Source organism: Schistocerca piceifrons, chromosome 2, assembly GCF_021461385.2.
Source record: "Schistocerca piceifrons isolate TAMUIC-IGC-003096 chromosome 2, iqSchPice1.1, whole genome shotgun sequence".
NCBI classification, from domain to species: Eukaryota; Metazoa; Arthropoda; class Insecta; order Orthoptera; family Acrididae; genus Schistocerca; species Schistocerca piceifrons.
In genome coordinates, this window is record NC_060139.1 from 856,530,006 (window position 1) to 856,557,046 (window position 27,041).

Consider the following 27,041-nt stretch of genomic DNA (forward strand, 5'->3'; position numbering starts at 1 on the left):
GCCGAGTGTCAGGTGTACTTCCGACTTTTAGTCACCCGTAAATTTCGAAAAGCCCTCTGGTGTATACATATTATTATACATGGATGGTGTCTGTTCTTTCAGACATGAATGTCGTGTTTCTGTTATCATAGGGGACGCTATTCTGCAGCATGTGGCATATGGAAATTTGGGGCGGATGGGAGACGCACTCGGTTAGCCGAGGCGATTAAGGGGACCGTTCGCGAAAAGCGGCAAAAACGGTTCGACTCCCGGCCCGACAAAATTTTCGTCTGTGGCGTTGAGTTCGCTCAACGCCCCACTGCAACTAAATGTAGGATATTTCTTTTGTCATGTGTTTCATACAGCTGTAGATCGAATCACTAGTACCTGTTCTTTCAGACATGCATCTCCAAAAGAGTAGGTATCATTTATATACAATATCAAGTACGTATGATTTGATTTGTAATTTAGTTTCCTGTATTTTATTTCCGTATCCCTCCTTTAAAAAAAAAAAAAAAAAACAAATCATCGGATGATTTCTTGGTAATAAGCCGAAATTTCTTTTATAGACTTCTCAGGGATATAGAGAGGACTTTGTAATAAACTTCTGATAAGGAATCCATGAGCAGAACCGTACCGTGTCGATATAAAATAAATTCGAAAATCGGATGACATTCAAATCTCCCGTTTCATGGTACGCACACAGTGGACACAACGAGCTCTTTACCTGTGTACTCTACGGGAGCTGCTCCATACGGTGACCCTGCTGCGCTTTGCCCTAGGTGCATCTGTGGCGCAGGCTTTTATACACACGGTCCACAAACCCTAGTGCGCGTCCTCGGAGCACCACTATCAACCCTCCTACTAGAAAACGTTCCAGTTTCTTGCAGTCGACGTTGTAGCCGGACAAAAATGGTACACTATTTGATCAAAACGGTTTTCATATTAGCTGCATTGCGCTGCCACCTTCTGCCAGGTACTCCATATCAGCGACCTCAGTAGTCATTAGCCGTCGTGAGAGTGCAGAATTGGGCGCTCCGCGGAACTCACGTACTTCGAACGTGGTCAGGTGATTGGGTATCACTTGTGTCATACGTCTGTACGCGAGATTTCCACACTCCTAAACATTCCTAGGTCCACTGTTTCCGATGTGATAGTGAAGTGGAAACGTGAAGGGACACGTACAGCACAAAAGCGTACAGGCCGACCTCGTCTGTTGACTGACAGATACCGCCGACAGTTGAAGCGGGTCGTAATGTGTAATAGGCAGATATCTATCCAGATCACCACATAGGAATTCCAAACTGCATCAGCATCCACTGCAAGTCCTATGACAGTTAGGCGGGATGTGAGAAAACTTGGATTTCCTGGTCGAGCGGCTGTTCATAAGCCACACATCACGCCTCGCTTGGTATAAGGGGCGTAAACATTGGACGATATGACAGTGGAAAAACGTTGTGTGGAGTGACGAATCACGGTGCACAATGTGGCGATCCGATGACTTGGTGTGGGTATGGCGAATGCCCGCTGAACGTCATCTGCCAGCGTGTGTAGTGCCAACAGTGAAATTCGGTGGTGGTGGTGGTGTTATGGTGTGGTCGTGTTTTTCAGGGAGGGGGCTTGCACCCCTTGTTGTTTAGCGTGGCACTATCACAGCACAGGCCTACACTGATGATTTAAGCACCTTCTTGCTTCCCACTGTTGAAGAGCGATTCGGGGATGGCGATTGCATCTCTCAACAAGTTCAAGCACCTGTTCATAATGCACGGCTTGTAGCGGAGTGGTTACACGACAATAACATCCCTGTAATGGGGCGTGCACAGAGTCCTGACCTGAATCCTACAGAACATCTTTGGGATGTTTTGGAACGCCGACTTCGTGCCAGGCCTCACCGACCGACGATATCTCTCCTCAGTGCAAGCACTTCGTGAAGAAGGGGCTGCCATTACCCAAGAAATCTTCCAGCACCTGTTTAGCCTGCAAGAGTGGAAGCTGTCATCAAGGATAAGGGTGGGTCAACACCATATTAAATTCCAGCATTAACGATGGAAGGCTCCTCGAACTTGTAAGTCTTTTTCAGTCAGGTGTCCGGATAATTTTGATCTCATAGTGTAAGTGATGGAGTGAGGTACCAGGAAAAACACTCTCGGTATAAGTATTGCGTAGCTCTACAATTATGCACTGCACCGTGAAACGCTACTAAGTCCCATCTACAAGCTCTGGAAGCCTGTAATAGCTATTGTGAAATACCATGAATAAATAAATGATACAGTGAGTCTGAATGAGTTGCAGCAGTCACAAAAAAAAACACACAGAACTGGTATAGACGGATCTAAAACCGGAATTAGTTTGTTTCCCATAATTAATTTCAACTAATTCGTTCGTTAATGACGCTAAAATCATGCACATCCTACGGATATTGAGATATTTGCGAAAGTTCTCACGTCACTTGTCACACTCGCTGCGGGTTGCCACTGCGCATGCGCCGCCAGCGTGGTGGGGGAAGTTGCCCTCAGCCCAGTGTCGCGCGCGCGCTAGAGCTCACAATCGCTCCGTGGCTTGCGTCGTGGGTGGTTGTCGTCGGAGTTCGTGAACAACGTGGTTGCCGTGTGAGCGCTGCATTTACCTGGTGGAAGTGATTTGGCGGGTGACGAGTATTCTTATCTCCTTCCGCGTGTGAGAGGGTTGTGAATACGCCGCCGTCGAAAACTACCGGCCGAGGGGCGCAGCAGGGTCAAACAGTGAGTGAGACTTTTTTTCCCTTAAATAATTGATCGATTTTTCTGAAGTGATTGGTTTGTGTGTGTGTGTGTGTGTGTGTGTGTGTGTGTTTTCCATAAAATTTTGTTAGAAGCATCTTCGGTTGCTCGGAACAATGTCATTCAAAGCATGTAAGTTGAATGAATGTGATAGTGTCTTTTATTTTTATTGTGGAGCGTTAAAGGAAACGCTGTACTCGTAAATACCTTGCAAAGTAGGACCTAAATATGACACTCGAAAAGAAAATTTATCTGGAGTACCCATTTATACATGAGCAAAGGCTCATCCAGGATGGGGGAAGCACCTGTTGAATATAACCTCTCTCGCTGTTCTTGTTTACGTCTTGAATGCAACACGCCAGTGGAGCAAATGTACAGGAAACTTACCGAAAACCGATCCAGATTTGCACTGGCTTCAGTCTTGTGGAACTGAAGTTTTCTGTTAAAAGTTCCTGTAAAGCTTGCGTGCCCTTTTACAAGCAATTAACACGAGACCAAACACAGTCGGAATTTAAAGTCCCGTGTTTAGTCAGCCCAAAGGAATGAACGTTCCCATCCGCAAACGGACTTTTATCCAGATAGCCAGACAATGCCACACGGATGCTAATAACAATGTCCCCAAATTTAGGGAAGTTTACCCACTCGGATAATTCGTCGTATTTCCAATCAAAACAGTATAGCGATATATGCACACTTTAAACTCCAAAAATTAGAAAAGATTTCAGGCGAAGGTTTGTGTTATCTTTACAGGTGTTTCTCTCTCTCTCTCTCTCTCTCTCTCTCTCTCTCTCTCTCTCTCCCTGGCTCTCTGTTCATTTTTGCTACCGGATTAAACAGATCGAAACGAAAATTTGGTCGACGAGAATATAGCAGTGCCGTATTTAGGCGGGCTTGCAGTCAGATTGCTGGCACTGGATTCGAACCCATAGTACTACATTTCTAGGTCAATGCGCTGTTCTCCAATCGAGCAGTTCCCACAATCCGACTGGTATCTTCATCGTGTTATAGGCTGCTCCCCCACTCCTTTCAAACCGTTTGCAGCGTAAAACTGATCAGTAGATAGATTTCCGTCTGCTAAGCACATTGCATTAGGAAAGCAGTGACAAGTCTTGTAAATATAGGAAAAATATCCTTGGTTGTTGAATGGTAGTATAATTATGGGCTAAGCCTTCCGTGATGTAGGAGCGCAGCTGCAGAATAAAATCCTAATGTTACGTAAGACACCAGCAGCTACAGGTTTTAAAGACTCCTGGAAACTTCTGTAACATTACTTGCTGTGTAAAGCAGTTCACTGCGGTGGTCTGTACCGCAGTAGTACGACGAACCGCCTGAAGGATAACAAGCGAGGAGTAGATTTCAAAACATGCAGTTAAATTCGCTATTTGTACAACTTTTTGTGATACACTTGAAGGGATACCATTAAATTGCTTCAGCGCACACCACATCCAATTTTTTGCCACCCTTCTGTATTGCCTCGTCACTAATTGGATATTAACTGCAGCCTTCATAAAGCTTTAGAGCATGACCTCGTGAATGACGATAAAATTTTTGGAAAGTGTAGTGGGTGAATATACCCTTCTTTCTGTGCATATAACGACTGTCATCAGATATTTAACATTGGCACGAATTGGTAGACTGAAAGACGCGCCACAGGACTTTACTCGGCAACAAAACGTTATAGCAAGCACAATTGTTGAACATTTTCCAAGAAATAAGTGATACCTACTAGTTGTACGCAAGTTCGCAAGATGGTGCAGTAGTAAATTGAATGAGCGTGACAATGATGACTGAAGTTTGCGCGATAGATTTCTGCGTCTTCAGTAGCCTTTACTTTGCCTGTGTATTTATTAGCGGCACCGTTTCCCTTAAACACTTTTGAACAACGAATGTTGGAGCTGGGTATGTCAGAACTTGCCTATCTTCACACCAGTCAGAGGCCATAAGACTTGAAGGGCTGGAACCTGAGACGTGGACTGTGCTGGAAATGTAGAGAAAGCAAGATCGTTTTAGCGTTCTATAACTTGAATCGGCGATTTATGCCTTGAATGGGAGTCGAAGTTTCCCTCGTATTTGCAGATCATTGTTTTGCGATTACTTAGTTAACATTCTTGCGGGTAACGGTCCGTAACATTGAAGTTTCGGGTCTAGTGTAGCAGGGATACAACCCGTCGGCTTTGGACAATGACGTCACAAGTCGCCAGAGAGCAGTTTACCATTTTCGCTTTTGCTGTTACATTTGTTTCGTTTTTTTTTTACTGATTGCTTAATAAAGTGGATCTGTTTATTCTATCTCGTGAGATTTTTTAAAAGCCAAAAAACACTAATCAGCTACTGAAGGGAGCTACAACACTAAGAAGAATCGCTTCTCGTTTGGCGACTTGTTACGTCATTGTCCAAAGCCGACGGGTTGTATCCCCTGCTGCACTAGACCCGAAGTTTCTGTAGAATTCGCATCATTGTTGCTGTAAACACGCCTGTAAACAGAGGCACTCACGCAGTCAACATAATCAGTGGATTCAGGAATCTGACAATACTAAGACACGGACGCGACAACAAAAAACCATATCGAGCGAAGCGACGAATATTGAAATAAAACTAAGAGAGTAGAATTAAATTCATTGCTCGTGAGATTTTTGGTATTTGCTGGTATTGAAGAGCAAAGAGAAATTAAACAGGCGACCACAGAACGCCGTACAGCAGTTCTGGCACTGGATTTGAATTCAAAAGGCGCTAGCTTTAAACCCCCGTCTGATCATCCAGATTTTTTCTGTGGTTTTTGTGAACTGAGGCAGTTGCAAGATTCTCTCGAAAGGGAATAGCAATTTTCCTTTTTCTATCCTTGAACACTCCGAATTCGGTATCAATTTTAATGACTTCTTCGTCGACGGACGGACAATTAATATCTCAATCTTCGTTGAAACAACTTACGGAAGATGCAATTTGAAGGACTAGAGCTTCAGAGTGTGTGTGTGTGTGTGTGTACACACACACACACACACACACACACACACACAGAGAGAGATGACGCAGCAGGCACTGCCGAATTGTTTTTTCTGGACGTGATCATGAAATCTCATTGGTTTATTTGAATTGCGTTGCTCAGCAGTAGCCTGTAGCCTCGTACGTCAGTGACACGCGAACCTACGGATCATTAACGACGATTTTTAACGATTAGTTTTTTTATATAGACAGCAAGCATTTGACAATGTTTACTGGAAGAGTCTTTGAAATTTTAAGGGGTGCAGCGATACAATAGAGAAAACCAGACTGCAGTTAAGAGAGTCGAATGTCACGAAAAGATAGTTGCAATGAGACAGGGTTATGTCGAGCATTGAGCAAGCATTAAAGGAAAACAAGGAGAAATTTAAAGTTCAGTGAGAAGAAATAAAAATATTGAGGCGTGCCGAAGAAATTGTTACACAGAAGACTTCGAAGAGTAGTTGAATGGAATGAACAGTGTCTTCAAAAGAAGTTATTAGACAGTCACCAACAAAAATGAAAAAAGATAATGGAATGTAGTCGAATTGAGTAATGGATTGTAGTTGAATCACGAAATGGAACACTAAAAGCAGACGAATTTTGTTACTTGAGCAGAAAAATAATTGACGATGGCCGAAGTGTAGAGAATAGAAAGAGGCCTTTCTAAAATGGGGTAATTTATCATCTAATGTAAAGTGTTGTGAAGCCCTCTTTTTGAAGGTATTATCTGAAGTGAAACGTGGACGATAAATAGTTCACAAGAGAATTAAAACTATTGACATATGGTGTTACGGAAGAGCGCTGGGTATAGCGAATAACTAATGAAGTACTGAATCAAATTGGTGTAAAAGTATTTGTGGCGTAACTTCGATAAAAGAGGGATCAGTTTACGGAAAACATGCAGAAACCTGGAGAGAGCTACTCACTGGACAAAAAAATTGGTCATCCGTAGCGAAATCATTAAAAGCATCATGTAATACCATGGAATTCCTCCCTTCGACTTGATAACCGCATGGATTCGGTTAGGAAGTTATTCTACAGAGTTGAGCAGGTACGTCATGTACTGGTTAAGCCACTCGCTGAGAATTTGATCGCGCAATTCCATCAATTGAGGGATGCCGATGTTGGCGTGTTGCCCGCCATTCTATTATCTCCCACAGATTTTCTATGGAGTTAGTCACATGATTTTGCCGGACAGTAGAGATATAATAGGATGGGAGAGTATTCAGAAACCCAATTACATATTCTTCTACCGCGACGAACTTTGCTGCCTTTGTGCCTGTGTGAGCAATGGGCTCTTGCGAGGTGGCGGACACCAAATATTCATTGCTTGAGGTTCCCATCGCAAAGTTCTCTCGCCAGCAGGTTGGAGTGGACCTTCATTCACTGCCTGCAGCAATTCCTGTCGGCTTTGGAGGTAATTTTTATTCACAAGCCGTGAAGCGCGTGTCCGGTCTGTCAGGATCTTCCTTCGGTCACGGTACCGACGTCACATTTGTCACGTCCTTAGGTTTACCAATGCTTAAGTCCGCTTGAAACATAAATGTGTCACTGATTGCTACAGCCTTGTGCTCAGGTAGAGGCAGTGCGCGTGCAATTGAGCCCGTGACTGGATTGCTGCACCATTTGTAAAGGCTTAGCGATTCGTCTATACGTGCGCGCCGGGGTGACTAATTTTTATCCAGTGAGCTTAGTTTGTTTGGTGATGGATGGCAATGTGGGGAGAAGTAACTGCAGATTGACACTAGTAAGCAGACTTGAATGGTTGTAGGTTACAGTTTTTGCCCAGAGATGAAGAGGCTTCCGAAGGTTAAACTAGCATGGTGAGATACGTCAGGCCAGTCACAGGACTAACACGACGAGAACATTTAAAACCAGAAGGCCGGTTAGGCGCAACTCTCCATACTTCTGTCCTGTGCTACTCTGTCCATCTCAGAACTACTGCAACCTACAGCAGTTGGAACATTTTGCAAAAAAATTTACCCTACACGTTTCATTTTATCATTTGCTTGATAGCGAAGGGTTGCTGTAGTTATTCGCTGAAGAGGCTTGCACAAGGAACAGTAGCGTGGAGAACTGCATCTAACAAGTTTTCAGACCGAAGATCACAACACACGATGACGATGACATGTTGGTATACAGAAATATAGTAGTCGTTGCAGTTGTCAGTTTATTTATTTGTTGCGAAGTGGTTCATTGCAGGAACTATTTACAACTCTGAGAAGGTAGTCATATTTAAGTATGTCTCTGTTCTACTGTGACAGCTTTATAGTACACAGTACTACTGCCAGTATTTTGTAATCATGACTAACGAAGCTAATTATTGGGTAATAACAAAGTCAGCACCTGTTTTCTTTGGTATTAGATTTCACGTCGTATTTGAAGTATTCCACGTGCCACAAAAATTATCAAGTAGAAATTGCTACAGCTGTTACAGAGCCCTGCTCACATATCAGGTCTTCAGTCACCCCAAACGTAGAAGTGTCTAGTCCCACAGTGCATTTATTTTCTCCAGTAGATGAGCAGATCGACCATTGCAGCTTTTGCACATCTTCAGTAATTTTAAGAAACTGTTCCCCTGAAAAGGATAAGCCCCTATTTCCTTGCCTATCCCTATCCCATCTGAACTCGAATTACGTCAGTGCCGTCGTAGAGGGAACGTTAAATCCTACTTCAAAGATGTACCGCAACCCGCTCAGGGTTCGACAGTAAGCGTGATTCCAGTTTTTGCGGCTCAGACATATTTCGATCACGAAAGAAAACAATTTTTAAAACATCGTTACAACTATCACTGTTTCGTAAGACTGTAATACTGATGACATACGTTATTAATGATTACATTTTTAAATACCAACATTAATGCATGTCAGTGTGGTGGCGATTAGAAACGAGTCTATGAAAATCACCCTTGTTCCTCACAGGCTATCCACTACACACATATTCTGTACTGTGTACCATGCATCTATGACAGTAAAATTGACACATACATCGTTATATATCACATGACACTCCTTTCTCAGAATTGCAGGTAGTTCCCACAATGGGCGAGAAGTTGCTTCATTATTCACTTCGCAACAGATAAACGAACAAACTGACAACACTACAGTAATGAGTACTATATTTCTATATACCAACACTGCATTGTTGGTATTGTGTGTTGTGGTCTTTAGCCCGAAAACTGGTTTGATACAGGTCTCCACGCTACTCTGCTTGCAAGCCTCACCATCTCCAAATAACTGCTGCAACCCGCATCCTTCTGAATCTGCTTCCGGTATTCATCTCTTGGTCTCCTGCCCGCATCTCGTGGTCGTGCGGTAGCGTTCTCGCTTCCCACGCCCGGGTTCCCGGGTTCGATTCCCGGCGGGGTCAGGGATTTTCTCTGCATCGTGATGGCTGGGTGTTGTGTGATGTCCTTAGGTTAGTTAGGTTTAAGTAGTTCTAAGTTCTAGGGGACTGATGACCATAGATGTTAAGTCCCATAGTGCTCAGAGCCATTTTCTTGGTCTCCCTCAAATACGTTCACCCCCTTCCCCCCCCCCCCCCCACGTCCCTCAAGTATTAAATTGATCACTTGATGCCTCAGAATGTCCTATCAACCGATCCCTTCTTCTAGCCAGGTTGTGCAAACAAAAGGTCCTTGTCTCTCCTCATTTCTGTTCAGTACCTCCACACTATTGACATGATCTACCCATCCAGTCTTCAGAATTCACCTGTAGCATCAATTTCAAAAGTTTCTATTCTCTTCTTGTCCAAACTGTTTAGCATTCATTTTGCACTTCCATACATGGCTACACTTCAAAGAAATACTTTCATGGAAGACTTCCTGACACTTAAAATCTGTAATCAATGTTAACAAATTTCTCTTCCTTAGAAACACTTTTCCTGCCATTGCCAGTCTACATTTTATTTCCTCTCTACTTCAGCCATCATCAATTATTTTGGTGCCCAAATAGCAAACTCATATACTACTTAAGTCTCATTTCCTGTTCTTATTCCGTCAGCATCATCTGATTTGACTATATTATTATTATTATTATTATTATTGGAAGTGGTCAGACTTAAAGCATTGGCAGCCTCGAGTCTTCAAATTTCTGCCAGTTCAGAAATTTGAGTCCAGCAGCCAAGTGATTTACAAACAGTAAGTGTAGTTCGCCCACTTGAACATGATTGATTCTAAATGAGGATGCAGGATGTGGGAGAAGCCAGATTGTTGCATGAGAAGCATGTTTCGTAACAAGTGTCTACTTGTGACTGCAGACAGTGTTCTTTACTGTTGGTGGCACTTGGCGATGGACTGAGAATTGCTTAGCCATTCTATTAAAAGTTGTATTAAGTAAGTACCGATTGTGTCAGTGGTTCATTGGTTCGTGGTTTAATAAGACCCCTACAACTTTCAAATAGAACCAAATGCAGTCAAACAAGTACCATCAGACAAAGGCTATCCTCCTATTTAAGTGAACTTCATACTGTACAAAAGCAGAGAAACAGGTTTACTCTTTTCTTTACCTTGACCTAGACCTACCACTCACAGAACGCAATAGGTTGTACACAACTCCATACTTAGTCTCACTGGATGTAGCCAGAAAGCTTAAATCCGGGAACGTAAAAACATTTTATGTATGCAGCACTGTTGGACACTTTTTGCCCAATGATAGAGCACGCCAACTTTGGTAAAGATTTGATGTATAAAATTACTAGTAATTGTAGTCCGGCAGGGCAATGTTTACCTGGTTGAAGGAACACCAGAGACTGGAAATTTAGAAAGGAGATCAAACCTTTAGACACCTACTTAAAGGAGGCCATAGTTAGGAAGTTGAAACTTCAGTCATTACGTCACGTCCATAAAGGAAGGAAGATGAACTATCGTGAAATAATGGAAATTAATAAACTTGTCCTACAGTCCAAGCTTAGTATTGAATGACCAGACAGTTCCCCTACTCGCCACTTCTATACGCAGATACTCCTCATAATACCATCCAGGCCTTGTTGTAAATTACTCCCTCACTCACATGCCCCATTATCCTTTATTTCAGTTACTAAAATTTCTCTCATGTTAAAATTTTACTTTGGGTAATAACAACTGCTACATTCACCTGCATAACATCACTATACTTTATCTGTTTCTATGTACAACTGTTGTAATTTTCCTGTCGTTAATTACTTAATGTGTTACATTTTTCTTAGTTAAATAGTAGTATATTGCATTTACATTGAAACAATCCCTCTTGTTTCAATCTTAATTCTAGCATTAACATATCATCTCTGGAAATGGAGATAATCTGTAGATGCACTAGTGTAAAATCTTTGATCCAACAAAATTTCACTCCATTTTGTAACTAATGATGGCGTAACAGTCAAAAACCGGTTCTTGTAACAAATAATAAATATTGTAGAATGTTACACCAGTATTGTTTCATTCATAACACCTACAAAACTAATTATCATTTCTCATTCGTATTTTAAAAATTATAAGTGCCCAAAGAAAATTCTTTACTGATTATAAAGCGCAATTTGGTGCTAATGTTGACGAGGAAGGGGTATGGGGGAGAGGGTACCAACTAATACTTGGTTGCACTCAGGATAATAGCCTCAGAAATGTCGAACTACTGATGTAGAGGTTCAGGGTTTAATCCTTAGCCCAAAGACTCTATTTGTCAACGATCACTTCTTTCCCCCTTTGCCAGTGCTTGTTAAAATGAAAAATGCCGAGCTGCATCGTGATTCGGAGTCCATGTTAAACGGTGGTCCTTCTAGAACTCGCTCGGTTAATCAGTTCTGATATGAACGCAAAAACTGAATATAAACTTTTCTCCTGTCTTCCATCTTGTAGTGATTAAGCTGAGAAAATGACAGCAATCCGCCTAGACAGTGCACACAGCGCAGATCTTAAGTAACGACCTCCAGCGGGATGGGAATTTTGAGAACTGTGAGTGTTAAAGCTGCATATGAGATGTTTTTATCACTTTAATCAAAGTTGTGCGGAATGACTTCGGTGTGCTGGGGCAGTGGGACTGGCTCAGTGCGGAGTGGATGGAGGGCCTCGAAGGCCAAAAGCTGTGTTCCAGTGGAGTTTGGGGGGGGGGGGGGCATTCCAGGAGGCGGGAACCGGTTCCCGTGGCCGGCCAACCGCGAACCTCCGCTCAGGGCCGCTAGGCACGTGCAAGGAGAGCAGAGCCAGGCCGCAGCTGCTGCGTCGCGACGCCAACTTGTCTGCTTCGCCACCTGCCTGGACAGAAACCTCGAACCCTTGCCGCTTACCCGGCTTCATGAGATTCTTCTGTGAAAATACGTATGCTCACCATTAAAATCACTATCTCACGAATGATAGCAAATACTGCGATTTTCATTAAAATTCAATTTGTCCATGTTTTATAGAATTCGCCGAGGTCTGCGACTGTTAAAAAAAGTTATGAGATACCAATGAGTTTGATTTCATATCTATCTTCAACAGCCTGCTGTCATGTGCGTAAAGCCTACTTTACACGATGGCACTAGGTTGCGCGAAAATTCGCTATCTGCCACTGCGCAAGCGAGGCGCGCGATTTCGCAACTCGTTGGTGAAACTAAACAGTTTCGACCTATTCCAACTTTGGCGACACTTATTAGTAGTCGTATGTGTTTCGAGGTTAGCTGTCGTGTCGGTAGTGTGTAAATAAACATAGATATGAGTGAGCAATGGTAGAAATTTTTTCGCTTCTTCTATATCTATGCTTTGTGACGTTGTTTGTGGGCTTTTAACGATGTTGATAATAGAAACAAGCAGCGACGTGTTATCGCGCATGAGGCCGTCCTACGCAATCCGGACATGAATGGATTGGCAATATCTGAGCTGCAGAGCAAAATTCATTCAGTTAGGTGAACGTACAAAAATGAATTAAGTAAAATCCAGGCAAGCAAGACATCTGGCTGTGGAACACCCCACGTCTACAAGACGAAATTTCTGTGCTTAGTTAGCAGATTCTGTGTACAGGAGGAAAGACTACACAAATCTGGCTATTATTGCTGACTAGCCTTTTACCCACGTATAAGTTACACACCCTCTCGCATCTATCCATCCATCTCATTCTCCCATCTCTGTCTCCATCTCCCCAATTCTCTCTTTTTCATCTCCTCTCTGCCCATTTCTTCCAGCACCTCTGACCACATCTCCTTCCCCCTCCCTCTGACTACATCTCCCTTCCTCTCCCTTTTCCACCTGTACACTGCCCTTCAGTGCTTTTCACCTGTCTCGTGCATCTCTGTCCTCCTCGCCCTATTCTGTCCTCTCTCTTGCTCTGTCTCAGCTCTTCAATACATTTCAGCCTGTCTGCAGACATTTTCATCAGCATGTGTAGTCCCTGCAATACAGTTCAGTTATGCAGGTGGATACTGCTTGCACAACACACCTGTACTGCAGGGTGGCTACATGCCAGGGGCTTGAAACCCATTTATCTGCCCCTGATGTACCGGCTGCCATGCAATGTAGGTCAATAAAGCAGACCAATACTACTCCAACGCATATACCAGTAGTGCAGAGCAACCTACATGTTGGGGCCATAAAACCATTTCTTGCCCCTGACATGTACACTTCGCAGCAGAATAATAATGTTGCCACACATGCTTGTTGCGCAGGGTAGCCTATATACCAAGGGCTGGAAAAAAACAGTTTTTGCTCTATCGCTGCTCCTGTTGGAGCTAGGAGGTTATAAGCACCACTTTGCTGTTTCTATTTAGTTGAAACTGATCCAGGGTGTTGGATGTTAGACAAATATACATACGTACATTTATACACACTGTTCTATAATTTTGAAACACAATATAGATATGGTAGAGACCAATACAAATCCTCGATTACCAAGAAATTTAGTGTGTTTTTTAGTTTATTCTGGAGACAGTGCTTCATGTATTACAGTATCTTCTTTCCATAGTCCATTATAAACTGTTTAGAAGAAACATGAACTGGTTGGCCGCGTTGGCCAAGCGGTTCTAGGCACTTCGGTCCGGAACCGCGCGACTGCTATGGTCGCAGGTTCGAATCCTGCCTCGGGCATGGATGTGTGTGATGTCTTTAGGTTAGTTAGGTTTAAGTAGTTCTAAGTTCTAGGGGGCTGATGACCTCAGCAATTATGTCCCATAATGCTCAGAGCTATTTTTGAACATGAACTGTTATGGTGATATTCTTATTTGATTAACTTTTTGAGTCTTCCACAGCCTTGAACTGGCGTCCTTTTCTTTATGGAATTGTGAAAACTAAGAGGTCGTTTTTCTTCTTTTATGCAGCGATTTCATGCAGATAAGCATTAACTCCATCACAACTCGTGCTACTGCCATAACTTCCATTTTAGGCACTATTCTGGCGCAATCGAAACGATCAAATTGGAATGTACACTGGCATCGCTGTGTCTACTGTAATGTACGAAACAATCTCCACGAAACGAGTTGCACAACCTATTGGTCGTTGTGCAAACTAGACTTATTTTACTTGTGCATCATTGAATGAAGGTGGACTGTTGTTTATTTCAACATTTCCTTTGTTTCTCAATCGTTTCGGATTTTTAAGCCGTTTTACAATGATCATCTAGGAAAGTTGCCATGTGAATAAAAATGACGGCTAATTCACGTTTTGTTTCCATTCACTTTTGGATCACAAAAATTTAATGCTGTTGATTTTTGAGATTTTGTGCCCATAAGGTGGCAAATGTGCAAGGAAATCACAAATGGAACTGGTTGTGAAAGGAAGAAAAAATTTCAATAACAGGGTAAGTGGGAAAAAATAACGCATTCATTCAAGAGTGTATGGCTGTGGCACTGTACATGAATCCTTAATCACTAGATATTAATTACAGATTCATGAGAAGTGGGAGAAATATGTGCAGTGGGCCATTGAGGTTATGTTCTGAAATGTTGCCTCAGTCTAGAAAGATCAGTTTCTTTTAACATGCCCTGTTTTGTTTTACACAATTAAATATTCTCAGTGGTATCTTTACTTCAATTTTGTGGGAATCTATCCTTCCTTGACATGCCGAAAATAAAGTTTTTCGCATTTCACGTGAATCAATAGGCATCTGATAACAGCATACAGCATGCTGCTAAAACTGGTCATACGAATAATGTTGGAGAATAAACTTTACTTAAGCTAAATTTATATGTTGTTCATATGCAGTGTAGTAGGAAGGATACGTAGTTAAACGTGTAGGTCACTTTGGGGTATTCACAATGCGAAAATTAGAACAGAGGTGTCACATCTGGCACCAACAATGACTGTCCCAGCTGGACATCGACTCGAACTGAGCTTGGATGACAGATACGAAACGACGTCTTTCCATGCTGCCTTAGGTCTGTTCCAGAGCCCATCTATCGTAGTGGCTGGCGGGGAGTGGAGTGGCAGTCTCTCGCCAACCCACTACCGGATGCTATCCATGGTCAAGATATCTGGAGAGTGTGCTTGCAAGGAAAACAGCCAAACACGTTCTGTATCGAGGTAGGTGAGGACAACACTGGTAACATGCGGGCTTGTATTATCTTGTCGGAAGGTAATGTTAGGAGACCTGTAGGGCACAGTCACTGACCTTAATACGTTAGAAACGTAGCGGTCTCCTGACCAAATTGCCGGCTGTACGAACCAGAGGTGACCTTACTGTGTAGCCGGCCGCGGTGGTCTAGCGGTTCTAGGCGCTCAGTCCGGAGCGGCGCGACTGCTATGGTCGCAGGTTCGAATCCTGTCTCGGGCGTGGGTGTGTGTGATGTCCTTAGGTTAGTTGGGTTTAAGTAGTTCTAAGTTCTAGGGGACTGATGACCGTAGATGTTAAGTTCCATAGTGCTCAGAGCCATTTGAACCTTACTGTGTATCCAGTGACACCAGTGCCGTCGTGCCCGATGCCAGGCCCTATAAAGATGACGAATGTAATCTGGCAACCTTTCTTCTCCTCGGAGCATTCACAAACTGATACGTCCATTCTGACGCTGGGCGCAGAATCACTACTAGTCTCAAAAGACCAGCTGACGTCTGGTGGTCTTAGGCCCTCCACACACGGAGCAACTCAAAAGCAACAGTTGACAACGTGAGTCGTAAGAGGCAGGCAGCGAATCTCTTCTGTGTATGTAAATAGGGCTCCACAGACGGCACGATTGCAGGGTAACTCCCCAGTCAGTCGCTTAACTCGTTGCCAACCAGTTGGCAGTTACTCGGCACCTGCATTGCCAAGCGATCTCAGTTCTGTCCTGTCTTTGAACATAGCTCTATATTGATGCAATTGGAAGATCAACGAGCAGGACGTGGACGTGAACATTAGCTTTGTACGACTAGTCGATAAAAACCCACTTTATACAACTACAAGGTCCCAGGCTACTGAAAGAGGGGTGTGATGTACACTAAAAGCCGAAGAAACTGGCAAATCTGCCAAATATTGTGTAGCCGTCTCCCCCCCCCCCCCCCCCCCCCCGCCCCCGAGCACGCAGAAGTCTCACAACACGGCGTGGCATGGACTCTACACTCTACTAATGTGTGAAGTAGTGCTGGAGGGAATTGACGCCATGAATCCTGAATCCGTGTGAGTACGAGGGGGTGGAGATCTCTTCTGAACAGCACGTTGCAAGGCATTCCAGATATGCTCAATAATGTTCATGTCCGGGGAGTTTGGTGGCCAGCGGAAGTGTTTAAACTCAGAAGTGTGTTCCTGGAGCCACTCTCAGCAATTCTAGACATGTGGGTGTTGGATTGCCCTGCTGGAATTGCCCAAGTCCGTTGGAATGCAAAATGGACATGAATGGATGCAGGTGATCAGATAGGATGCTTACGTACGTGTCACCTGCCAGTCGTATCTAGTATCAGGGGTCCCATATCGCTCTAACTGCACACGCCCCCCACACCATTGCAGAGCCGCCACCAGCGTGAGCAATCCCCTGCAGACATGCAGGATCCGTGGATTCATGAAGTTGTCTCTACACCTGCACACGTCCATCCCCTCTACACAATTTGAAACGAGACTCGTCCGACCAAGGCAATATGTTTCCAGTCAACACTCCAATGCCGGTGTTGACGGGCACAGGCGAGGCGTAAAGCTTTCTGTCGTGCAGTCATCAAGGGTACACGAGTGGGCCACCTGCTCCGAAAGCCCATATCGATGTTTCGTTGAATGGTTAGCACGCTGACACTTTATGGCCCAGCATTGAAACCTGCGGTAATTTGTGGAAGGGTTGCTTTCTGTCAGATTAGAACAGTTCTTTTCAGTCGTTGTTGGTCTCGTTCTTGCAGTATCCTTTTCCGGCCGCAGCTATGTCGGAGATTTGATGTTTTACCGGATTCCTGATGTTTACGTTACACTTGTGAAATGGTTGTACGAGAAAATCCCTAGTTCATCGCTACTATGTAGATACTGTGTCCCATCACTCGTGCGCCGACTATAAAACCACGTTCACACTCACTTAAATCTTTATAGCCTACCATCGTAGCAGCAGTAACCGTTTCAACAACTGCGCCAGACCCCAGTGTTGTATAGGCTTTGCCGACCGCAGCGCCGTATTGTCTGTTTACATATCTCTGTAATTGAATAAGCATTCCTATACCAGTTTCTTTGGTGCTTAGTGCAGATAGGGTAAAAAATAATCACTCGGTTTCTGTAGCTCCCACCTGGTCTTCAATGCTGTATTTCAACCTTCCGTTGTAAATTTATAAAACAATGGAAAAACCTCATTTTTAGATTTCCATGTTTTTGCTCCGTGACGTGAAGTGTCATCTGCGAGACAAAAACTGCAGAAATTGGAAGAGATGGAAACTGGTTGGCAACTTTTCAGGCGATCGTCGACTGTTGTGGCACAGCGACTTCTTCAGCTTCGTTGCACTAGGGTAGCGTATCGCTGGATAAGATACCAGTGTCCCCAGTTACCCGCACAACGAAAAATTGCTTACTGAAGGTAAAAAAGAGACTATAGTGGGAAGTGCATTCTGTCCTGAGTGGTGCTGTCAAGTCTGCAGAACAGGGCTAAAAGCTTCCATCCCCTAAAGGTAAGAGATGTCATCTCTACATGTGACAATGACCAGCTTGTTAATGTGTTCTGGAAAGATACGGATGCTTTTTATTCTGTTAGTAGTTATTACATTAGAAAGTGGATAAGGCAGTATGATGAATTAACTGTGTTTGATTAACTCTCAGCAAAGAAATTGTGGAAAGTGATGAAGCCTATTTGAGAAACAAATATTCTTGTGAATGAAAATGAATTGTTTGAAGTAAATCGCCTAAAAATGTTCCCAAGTGAACAGTTCAAATCGGAAATCAGAGCAACACTTTTAGAGAACGATGTATCTGATATACGGTCTGATTTCGTTCAGACCATATATGTTCGGAACTTTTCAAAATTGTGTAATAATTCTTTTCAATCCCTTTCTAGAATGCTTCTGCGGAAAGGATATCGTCGTTATTAAATATGCATTGGGGTGATGAAATGCTTTCTGTATAGTGTATAAAGAATTGGTTGATTCTCGGTCGCAATTATAGAGATGTTATTTGTTCTCAATGCTATAAAAATCATAGGAAAATTTAAGAAGTTTCGATGAAGTGAGAAATGTCTTTCGTATAAGAAAGTAAACCTTTATGATTCAAAAACATCATCTCCGGTTTCTTCTTTTCGAAACATGGTAACCCTAGGCGGAGAAAGTGGGGTGCAAGGTGGAAGAAGAATTTCATGTGTTTAATGTACTTTACATCTAGTGATCATAAAAAAATTTGTGTTCAAAAATTGTAAATCAAACCTATAGTATTCTTTCGTGTGACTAGCAGCCTTTGTCATACTTTATAAAATTACATTAGCGAATGGAAAGAAAGTCAGAAGGGCAAATCTCCGATAAATGCAACTACAGCCCGCGTTCACACGTAAATGATTTAAACCAGCCAGACCATCATAAATATATTTGTGTGCATACACCTCATGTCTAGGTTCAAAATAAAGTAAACGCTATATTTTGGCTGTAGCAGTGTTTAGTGGATCTATAAAAAGCTGTGAATTTCCAATGCCTCTTACAGCTTGCTGGTTACTATTTACAGCCTGCAGTTCATATTTCTTCGGATGTACGGACAACTCCAGAATTTTCCTTGTTTTCTTATTATGTGGCAATAATAATAATTATTTATAATAATAATAATAATAATAATAATCACATTTGCTATACATGGATGATCTAAAACTACTGGCAGCAACAAATCAACAACTCAACCAATTACTGAAGATAACAGAAGGATTCAGCAATGATATAAGTATGGCTTTTGGAACAGACAAATGTAAGAAAAATAGCATAGTCAAGGGAAAACACACTAAACAAGATTATTACATATTGGATAACCACAGCGACTGCATAGAAGCGATGGAAAAAACGGATGCCTATAAATATCTAGGATACAGACAAAAAATAGGAATAGATAATACAAATATTAAAGAAGAACTAAAAGAAAAATATAGACAAAGACTAACAAAAATACTGAAAACAGAGTTGACAGCAAGAAACAAGACAAAAGCTATAAATACTTATGCTATACAAATATTGACCTACTCATTTGGAGTAGTGAAATGGAGTAACACAGACCTAGAAGCACTCAATACACTTACACGATCACAATGCCACAAATATAGAATACATCACATACACTCAGCAACAGAAAGATTCACTTTAAGCAGAAAGGAAGGAGGAAGGGGATTTATCGACATAAAAAACCTACATTATGGACAGGTAGACAATTTAAGAAAATTCTTTCTAGAACGAGCAGAAACTAGCAAAATACACAAGGCAATCACTCATATAAATACATCGGCTACACCACTGCAATTTCATAACCACTTCTACAACCCTTTAGATCACATAACATCAACAGATACGAAGAAAGTAAATTGGAAAAAGAAAACACTTCATGGCAAGCACCCGTATCATCTAACACAGCCACACATCAATCAAGACGCATCCAACACATGGCTAAGAAAAGTCAATATATACAGTGAGACAGAAGGATTCATGATTGCAATACAGGATCAAACAATAAACACCAGGTATTACAGCAAGCATATTATTAAAGATCCCAATACCACAACGGATAAATGCAGACTCTGTACACAACAAATAGAAACAGTAGATCACATCACAAGTGGATGTACAATACTAGCAAATACAGAATACCCCAGAAGACATGACAATGTCGCAAAAATAATACATCAACAGCTTGCCTTACAGCATAAACTTTTAAAACAACACGTTCCTACATACAAGTATACACCACAAAATGTACTGGAGAATGATGAATACAAATTATACTGGAACAGGACCATTATAACAGATAAAACAACGCCACATAACAAACCTGACATCATACTCACCAATAAAAAGAAGAAATTAACACAACTAATCGAAATATCCATACCCAATACAACAAATATACAAAAGAAAACAGGAGAAAAAAATGAAAAATACATCCAACTGGCTGAGGAAGTCAAGGACATGTGGCATCAGGATAAAGTTGACATCATACCAATTATACTATCAACTACAGGAGTCATACCACACAATATCCACCAGTACATCAATGCAATACAGCTACATCCAAACATATATATATATATATATATATATATATATATATATATATATATATATATATATATACGACTACAGAAATCCGTAATTATTGATACATGTTCAACTACCCGAAAGTTCCTAAATGCAATATAACACATACCGTACAGTTAAAAGGAAGTGACGCTTGATCAAGGTCCGCATCACTCCATTTTTAACCGGACCTAACGTCTGAGAAAGTGAGGGAAACAATAATAATAATAATAATAATAATAATAATCTTTCTTAGAGCTTGAATCTGTAATCGAAAAGCAGTGTAACCGAAATATGCTCAGGTGTGTCAAACAATACTCCCTCTCCTCCACGCTCCACACGGCAGCTGCAGTTTCTCACCTCCGAGTTGTTCCGTATGAGGAACTGCGTTTCCAGCCAGTCGGCAAGCAGTTGCCAGTTGTGTTCTTTTTTCAGCCGCCACGTGTCCGGAAGGCCTTACTCTACCCGACTTTAAACAGTCCCGTTGCTGTAATGAAGTGCTCAGCCATGCAGAGTAGTGTCACAGTTGGCAAAGGCTGACTGGCCAGCAGGCCATCTGTCAGGGGGTGACGTTTCAGAGCGCAGACAGGTGGCAGCAGGTGCGGCTCGACGCCCTTTGATCTGCGGCCATCCGGCTGGGCGCTCGCTTTTCGAGCGACTGCCCCCTGCTATCTGCTTCCCGCTGCTTCCGTTGCCATCAAAGTCTAGCCGGGTCCCAAAGCAACACAGCAGCCAGCCGAGCGGCTATATCTGAGGGTATTTACTGCTCATGGGCTGGAGGATTACAATTTTGCATTAACCCATGGGGGAGAGATTCTTCTTTCCTTTGACCGTGCATTTTTATAGTCCCTGTGGGTCCACTTAGCTTTTCCTCACGTTACTCACTATGGAAACTTGCATTACCCTTGCTGATCAGAGATAATTAGGATACAACTCTGTGTTTGCATGCAGCTGCCATTCTCTTTTCTCTATGAATACTCTACCTTCAATCCATTTTATTCCCCTTTCCTTCGCAGTTTCTCTCCGTCCGCACTTCCCATCTGCCAATCCTGTGTCAGTGAGTTTATCTAGAACGTCAGAGGAATTTGTGTGAACAATATAGTTATTTTTGACTTGTTGGACTCGGGGTATAGTTTGTCGTTCCGTGTATGTTACGATTTTGTGGTTAAGTCCGGGAGTCTGTGGTATCTCCAAAGAATTTTTTTCTCTCCTTCGAAAGTTTGATGCGAGGTTGGACAATTTTTCGTTTTCCGGCATTTTACTCTGTAGCTACCTTTTGTTCTATGCGGGCCTAGAATCTTTTGCATACTTCTGCGTGCTTTGTGTTTTTTCCATGCCACATTCTGTGCGAAGTGTGCGTGTTTCGCTATCATGCAGGGCTTCTGGTTCTATAGTTACCTCTATGTGTAGAAATTTTTTGCCGTAGGTATCGCATTTCCGTAGTCGATTTTGCGTTTGTGTAGGCGAACTCTGTGATATTCTCTCTCAGTAGTTACAGAATCCCGCCCAGGTATTCGAAGTATAGGACCCTCAAAATCATCTGCCTGTAACATATCCAGCAGAACGCTTCTGAATCGTTTCGATGTCTTCACATAATCCGACCAGCTACGTGTCCCAAACGCTCGAGCAGTACTAAAGAATTGTTCACAAAAGTATTCTGTACGCGGTCTCCTTCAGATGGTCTGCACTTCCCTAGGATGCTCTCAGTTAACCAAAGATGACCATTCACCTTTCCAACAACCGATCTTACGTGCTTGTTCCATTTCATGTCTCTTTGCAGCGTTACGCCTAGGTATTGAATAGAGATGGCTCGCTGTCGCACCAGTAATACTGTATTCGATCATCTTAGTATTTTCCTGCACATCTGCATCAGCGAAAGTTTTTCCACATTAAAAACAAGGTGTAGTTCATAAAGCCAAATAGAAATTCTGCCTGTTGTTTTCTTGTACAGTAACTCGACGATGAAACTTTGTCGTAAATTGCAAGGCCATTAACAAAGTGACAGGTTGCTGCTCATCTTAAGTCAGCATTCTTCTGGAGCACTAAATTACAAAATATTCAGTTCTGTTTTTGTACTGTTTAATGTCCACCTTTCATTCTGCCCAAGGCAAATGCTTTCAGAAAACCTATCTCGTAAATACCGTATATATGCAGTGACAACAAATTTTCCTTATTCAGAAACGCTTTTCATGCCATTTTCAGTCTGCCTTTTGTATGCTGTCTACTTCGCCATAGTCCCAATAGCAAGACTTGTGCACTCCTTATCTAATTCGCATCAACAGAGTTAATTTGACTACGTTCTATTAATTTTCTTCTATTTTTGACGAAGAAATGTTTTCATAACACTAATCCCTCCATTCTGCTGATCTTTCAAGTCCCTTGCCTTCGGACAGGGTTAAAACGCCATTGGCAAACCATAGGTTTTATTTCTTCCTGAACGTGAATTCCATTTTCAAATTTCCCCTTAGATTACTTTAGCACTTGTTAGTTGAACTAACTTGTGAGCCTGTCGACGTATTAAAAGTTCTGCTTCCAATTTGACTTCAGACTCTTAAAACTGCAAGTTGACTGTGTTTGTTTTTAACATTTCGCTCGCTGTGTTTCATGCATGACACTTCAGAGTTTCAAGCTGAATTCCAGTCAACATTCTCAAAAGCTTACCCTAAGTGTGTAAGCGCAATAACAGCCAAGTCTCTCTTCCAGTATGTTTTGCAAGATAAATCATAGGGTCAGTACTGTTTGGCGTGTTACTAAACCAGTAAACCTCCCATTCGTCAAACAATCTTAACTCCCTTGTACAAAACTGTTTGAAACGTCTGATTACTGAGTTGAGGTGTTGAATATTTGACATTAAGCGTGTAAGCAAGAAAGTTAGGAAAAGGTTTGAAATTGTGCTTTGTTTTGTTGGTGAAGTCGCTAATCACTCTCATTACGAAACAGTGGATGAATGTAGTTCAGTTAATTCGCACTCCATTTTAAACAAAAGCTATTTTGTGTCATACCTCGTCAACTGTGTGTCGTACAGTGATACAATTTTACAGCCACATTCAGTAGTATATTTCCATACTGCCTGCGAAGTGTTTTGCGAACAGTCGGTAGTAAAGGAGTAATAAATTAAAACGTAATGTCTGATAATTAAATTTTACGGTATGAGCAGACAAAGTGTTGTACTAAGCAATAAACCTTTTTTCTGTCATTTTGTCGGGGATGGCAGAGATAAGTTCTCGAAAAAATTTGAAATTATTTGTAAAGTTTGTTGGAAGTCGCTAAGCGCTCGATTTTCACTGGAGAATGAAGTCAGTCTCTCTCTCTCTCTCTCTCTCTCTCTCTCTCTCTCTCTCTCTCTCTGTGTGTGTGTGTGTGTGTGTGTGTGTGTGTGTGTGTGTGTGTGTGTCAGTCATCAGTTACACTACCTCAAGACGCACACTGTTTCTAACGTGCTTTGTTGTTAAATATTTAACATTGGATGTTACCTCTTAACGAATAGATTAGGACAGCATTTTAAATATGGTCAATTATGCGAAATACTGAAAATAAAATTTTTGTACTTTCCGGATGCAATTAGGAAGGCAACCCTTAACTGGTACGTGGTTCCACGACTGCTACTTAATAATGCTGTACGTTAATTTGTCGGGAACCCAACCGATCTTTTTCCAAGTGGGTTCAAGCAGTTGTTCATCCTTCTCTAGACAGTGTTGGCACGTTGCAATAACCACTTAGTGACCAGTGGGTTCCGTAATACACTTGTCAGTATATGCCTTCTCAGGAATTATTAGTTTTCGAAGTTAGGCTATATTTGCTATCAACTGATGTGAACTACGGTAATGCATGGGATTGAGAGAGCAAGTTTGGAAGGTGGTCTGAAGATAAATTCCAGTGAGACTTTATCATGCATCATATTACAAAGGGTGTAGTAGTGTGTGTGTGTGTGTGTGTGTGTGTGTGTGTGTGTTGCGTTATTCCTCCTTACACATTCTGGAGTCGCAACGTCAGACAACGCTCTGGATGGCTCACAATCAGGCTTACGTGTCCCGATTTCTAAACACAGCCTGTCAGAGATATTTTGAGCCCGCGAGGTCATGCTCCGTCTTGTTATTGCTGGCAGTCATTTAATACAAACAATGCCCCGTAGGTGTGTAGCTGAGCTCGCTACGGAACTTAACTGTCGCCCACGGACAATACTCACCTGAACGCAACTGGAGGGTTTCAATATCATTTTTATAGCTTTATGACGTACATAAACGTTATATAAGCACCAGCACTTAACGTGTTATTAATTACTTTTATTGCCAGCAAAACAGCTACGTGTTTAGAGCTTTGTCGCCATCAGAGGGCATTAGTAAGTAATTAAATTTTACCTTATGCTGACGTGAGCTGGAATGTGCGTGAGCAAACACCTGCATTTTGGTGTAATGTTTTCGGAAAATCAAAATGGCTTTCCGACCGTTAGAATTCGCCGAAGTATAGGTGAATAATACATCGCCGAGTTGCTGAAATAAAAAAACTGAACCGGTAGCTCTTGACTACGTTCACGTCCTATCCATCCTAAGGAATACTATCCATTAGTACAGCGGTTCCCAATCTTCCTTAGACGTAAACTCTGGAGTGCAGTCCTCCAGTTTCGTTTGAAAAAATGCAGAATTTGTTGTGGGCCATCATGGAATATTCCCGCTTCATAGCCTAATAGCAGTGTTGGCTGCCGTGTGAGAGCACAAGAGCACGTGAACACCCGAACTTTCGACATCTTGCGGATTTATTGGTTATTTTTCTTTGAACGCTGTTGAACGTAATGCAGGTCCGGTAGTCCGAAATACGACACTAAATCCACCGCGCTATGCTACATATTGCTCCTATAGACTCAGTGTAACTTGACATCAGGGTCGTGAGCACACCTTCACTCCTGCACGCTTTAACCCATTACTGGCCATTGTCATGTTTTGGGACGCGTATATTTTACTTATTTCTACCTAGGCAATGGAGCTTTTAGCCTTTATTGTTGCACCTGTAGGTTCAACTAACTGCAATAATGCCTGTAAATGCAAAATAAATAACTTTTTTCTAAGTACTTCATGTCAGGAAAATTATAAACTTGCCGATTTTTTGTTCTCGCACTTGGCAGCACTGTGCGTCTGCTGGTAGTTACTGGACGACAATGCGCTGTGATTTAGATGTCTGGGCGTGTTTGTTATGAACATATGGATGTCCATGTAAGATTAAGTATACTTCAGATTTTTTCAAGTAAGTGCAATATCGATATATTTTATGCGTCCCAATAATGGGACAATGCCATGTTATATTATCATTTATTGTTGATGTGCCCTATTCTTGTATACACGTATTATACAGAGAAGAAATGCATTTTACGTTCTTTATATCTGCTTTTTTCATGTTCTATTCGAATTTTAAGATTCCAACAGAATAAAAACATGCTGCGTGGACTTACACTTGAAGAAATTCTAGCAGAACTAGCGAACCATCAAGAGTGACGATGAAGATGATGACGTAGAATCGGCGATTATTCCAGCCCATGCAGATGTAATAACAGATGAAGAAGACATTGACGAAAATGTATTGAACAATGAGTCTGTTGTACAAGATGTAACCGGTACTTTAGAGAGAAGCTCTCACTTTTGGATGTCCGACAGAGAATAGTGATGTTTTACCTATCAAAGAAAACAGGATCAGTACCAAAACGCAGAGGACCACAAGGAAGCAAATTGATAGGAGGACGGGTGAGCACAGATGCACGACTAGATCCAGGAAATCATTTCATTGTGCCAAGTAAAACACAGAAGAAAAGTGCTTACTGCAAGAAAAAACAACAAATTTGTGATAGGTGCAATGTTGGCATACAAGGCAAGTGTTTTGCTTCATAACATACTGGATAGACATTCAATAATATTAAAACATTATTTATTGTTTGTGTTGTTTCTTACAATATCATGCATGGAGAATAAGGTTGTGAATTTGGATTGCACATTTGGCCAATGTCCCAAAAATGGGACGGTCTGTAGTTTTTGTTCTAATGAACTGAAAATTTCAAAACAACTTTTTATTCAATTAATCACTCAATGTAACGTATTTACGTACAAAAGTTTGCAAAAAATGATCAGATAGAGATTTTTGGCAAGTAATGGGTTAAGGAGCTACTGCGCAAGCGCAACTGACGTGACGTAATTGCCCTACTGAGCAAATACATAGGGATTTGATAAACAATGTGCAAAAAAATGGCTCTGAGCACTATGGGACTTAACATCTGAGGGCATCAGTCCCCTAGAACTTAGAACTACTTAAACCTAACTAACCTAAGGACATCACACACATCCATGCCCGTGGCAGGATTCGAGCCTGCGACCGAAAACAATGTGCACAGTTCACGGCATGCACTGCTGCTCAACTATAAGTTTACTTCAATGCCACCAGATGGTAGCACATGCAGCAGACCTCTACGTTCGCATGGATAAATCCCGCTAGACGCTAGCACGCTCCACAGATATGCGAAGATATAGTAAAATTAGATCGGACATCAGTATGTGTTATACTGATAGATAAACCTATTTTGTGGGATTGTCAATGAGATGTAGTACATTAAGTTTAGATTTTATCATAGAGTAATCCATTTGAGGTGCTGAGAATCATAAAGCACATCATCGTCGATTGTGACACTGTTGAATTCATTCATTCTTCTGACATCTGTTGATCTTATAGCGGGTCAGGGTCAGGTTTATCTGTACTGCAGGCCCACAGTGCACGTATAT

The 27,041-nt window shown here is 42.0% G+C and overlaps 1 protein-coding gene across 1 annotated transcript in view; it reads left to right on the forward strand.

Moving 5' to 3' along the window:
- Positions 1 to 2,524: 2,524 nt before the first annotated feature.
- The window catches only part of LOC124776276 (CD82 antigen), a 282,444-nt gene continuing 257,927 nt past the window's right edge, over positions 2,525 to 27,041 (forward strand). The window contains exon 1 of the mRNA XM_047251180.1: positions 2,525 to 2,720. The gene's annotated coding sequence lies outside the window, so the exon portion shown is untranslated. The remainder of the gene's footprint in view (positions 2,721 to 27,041) is intronic.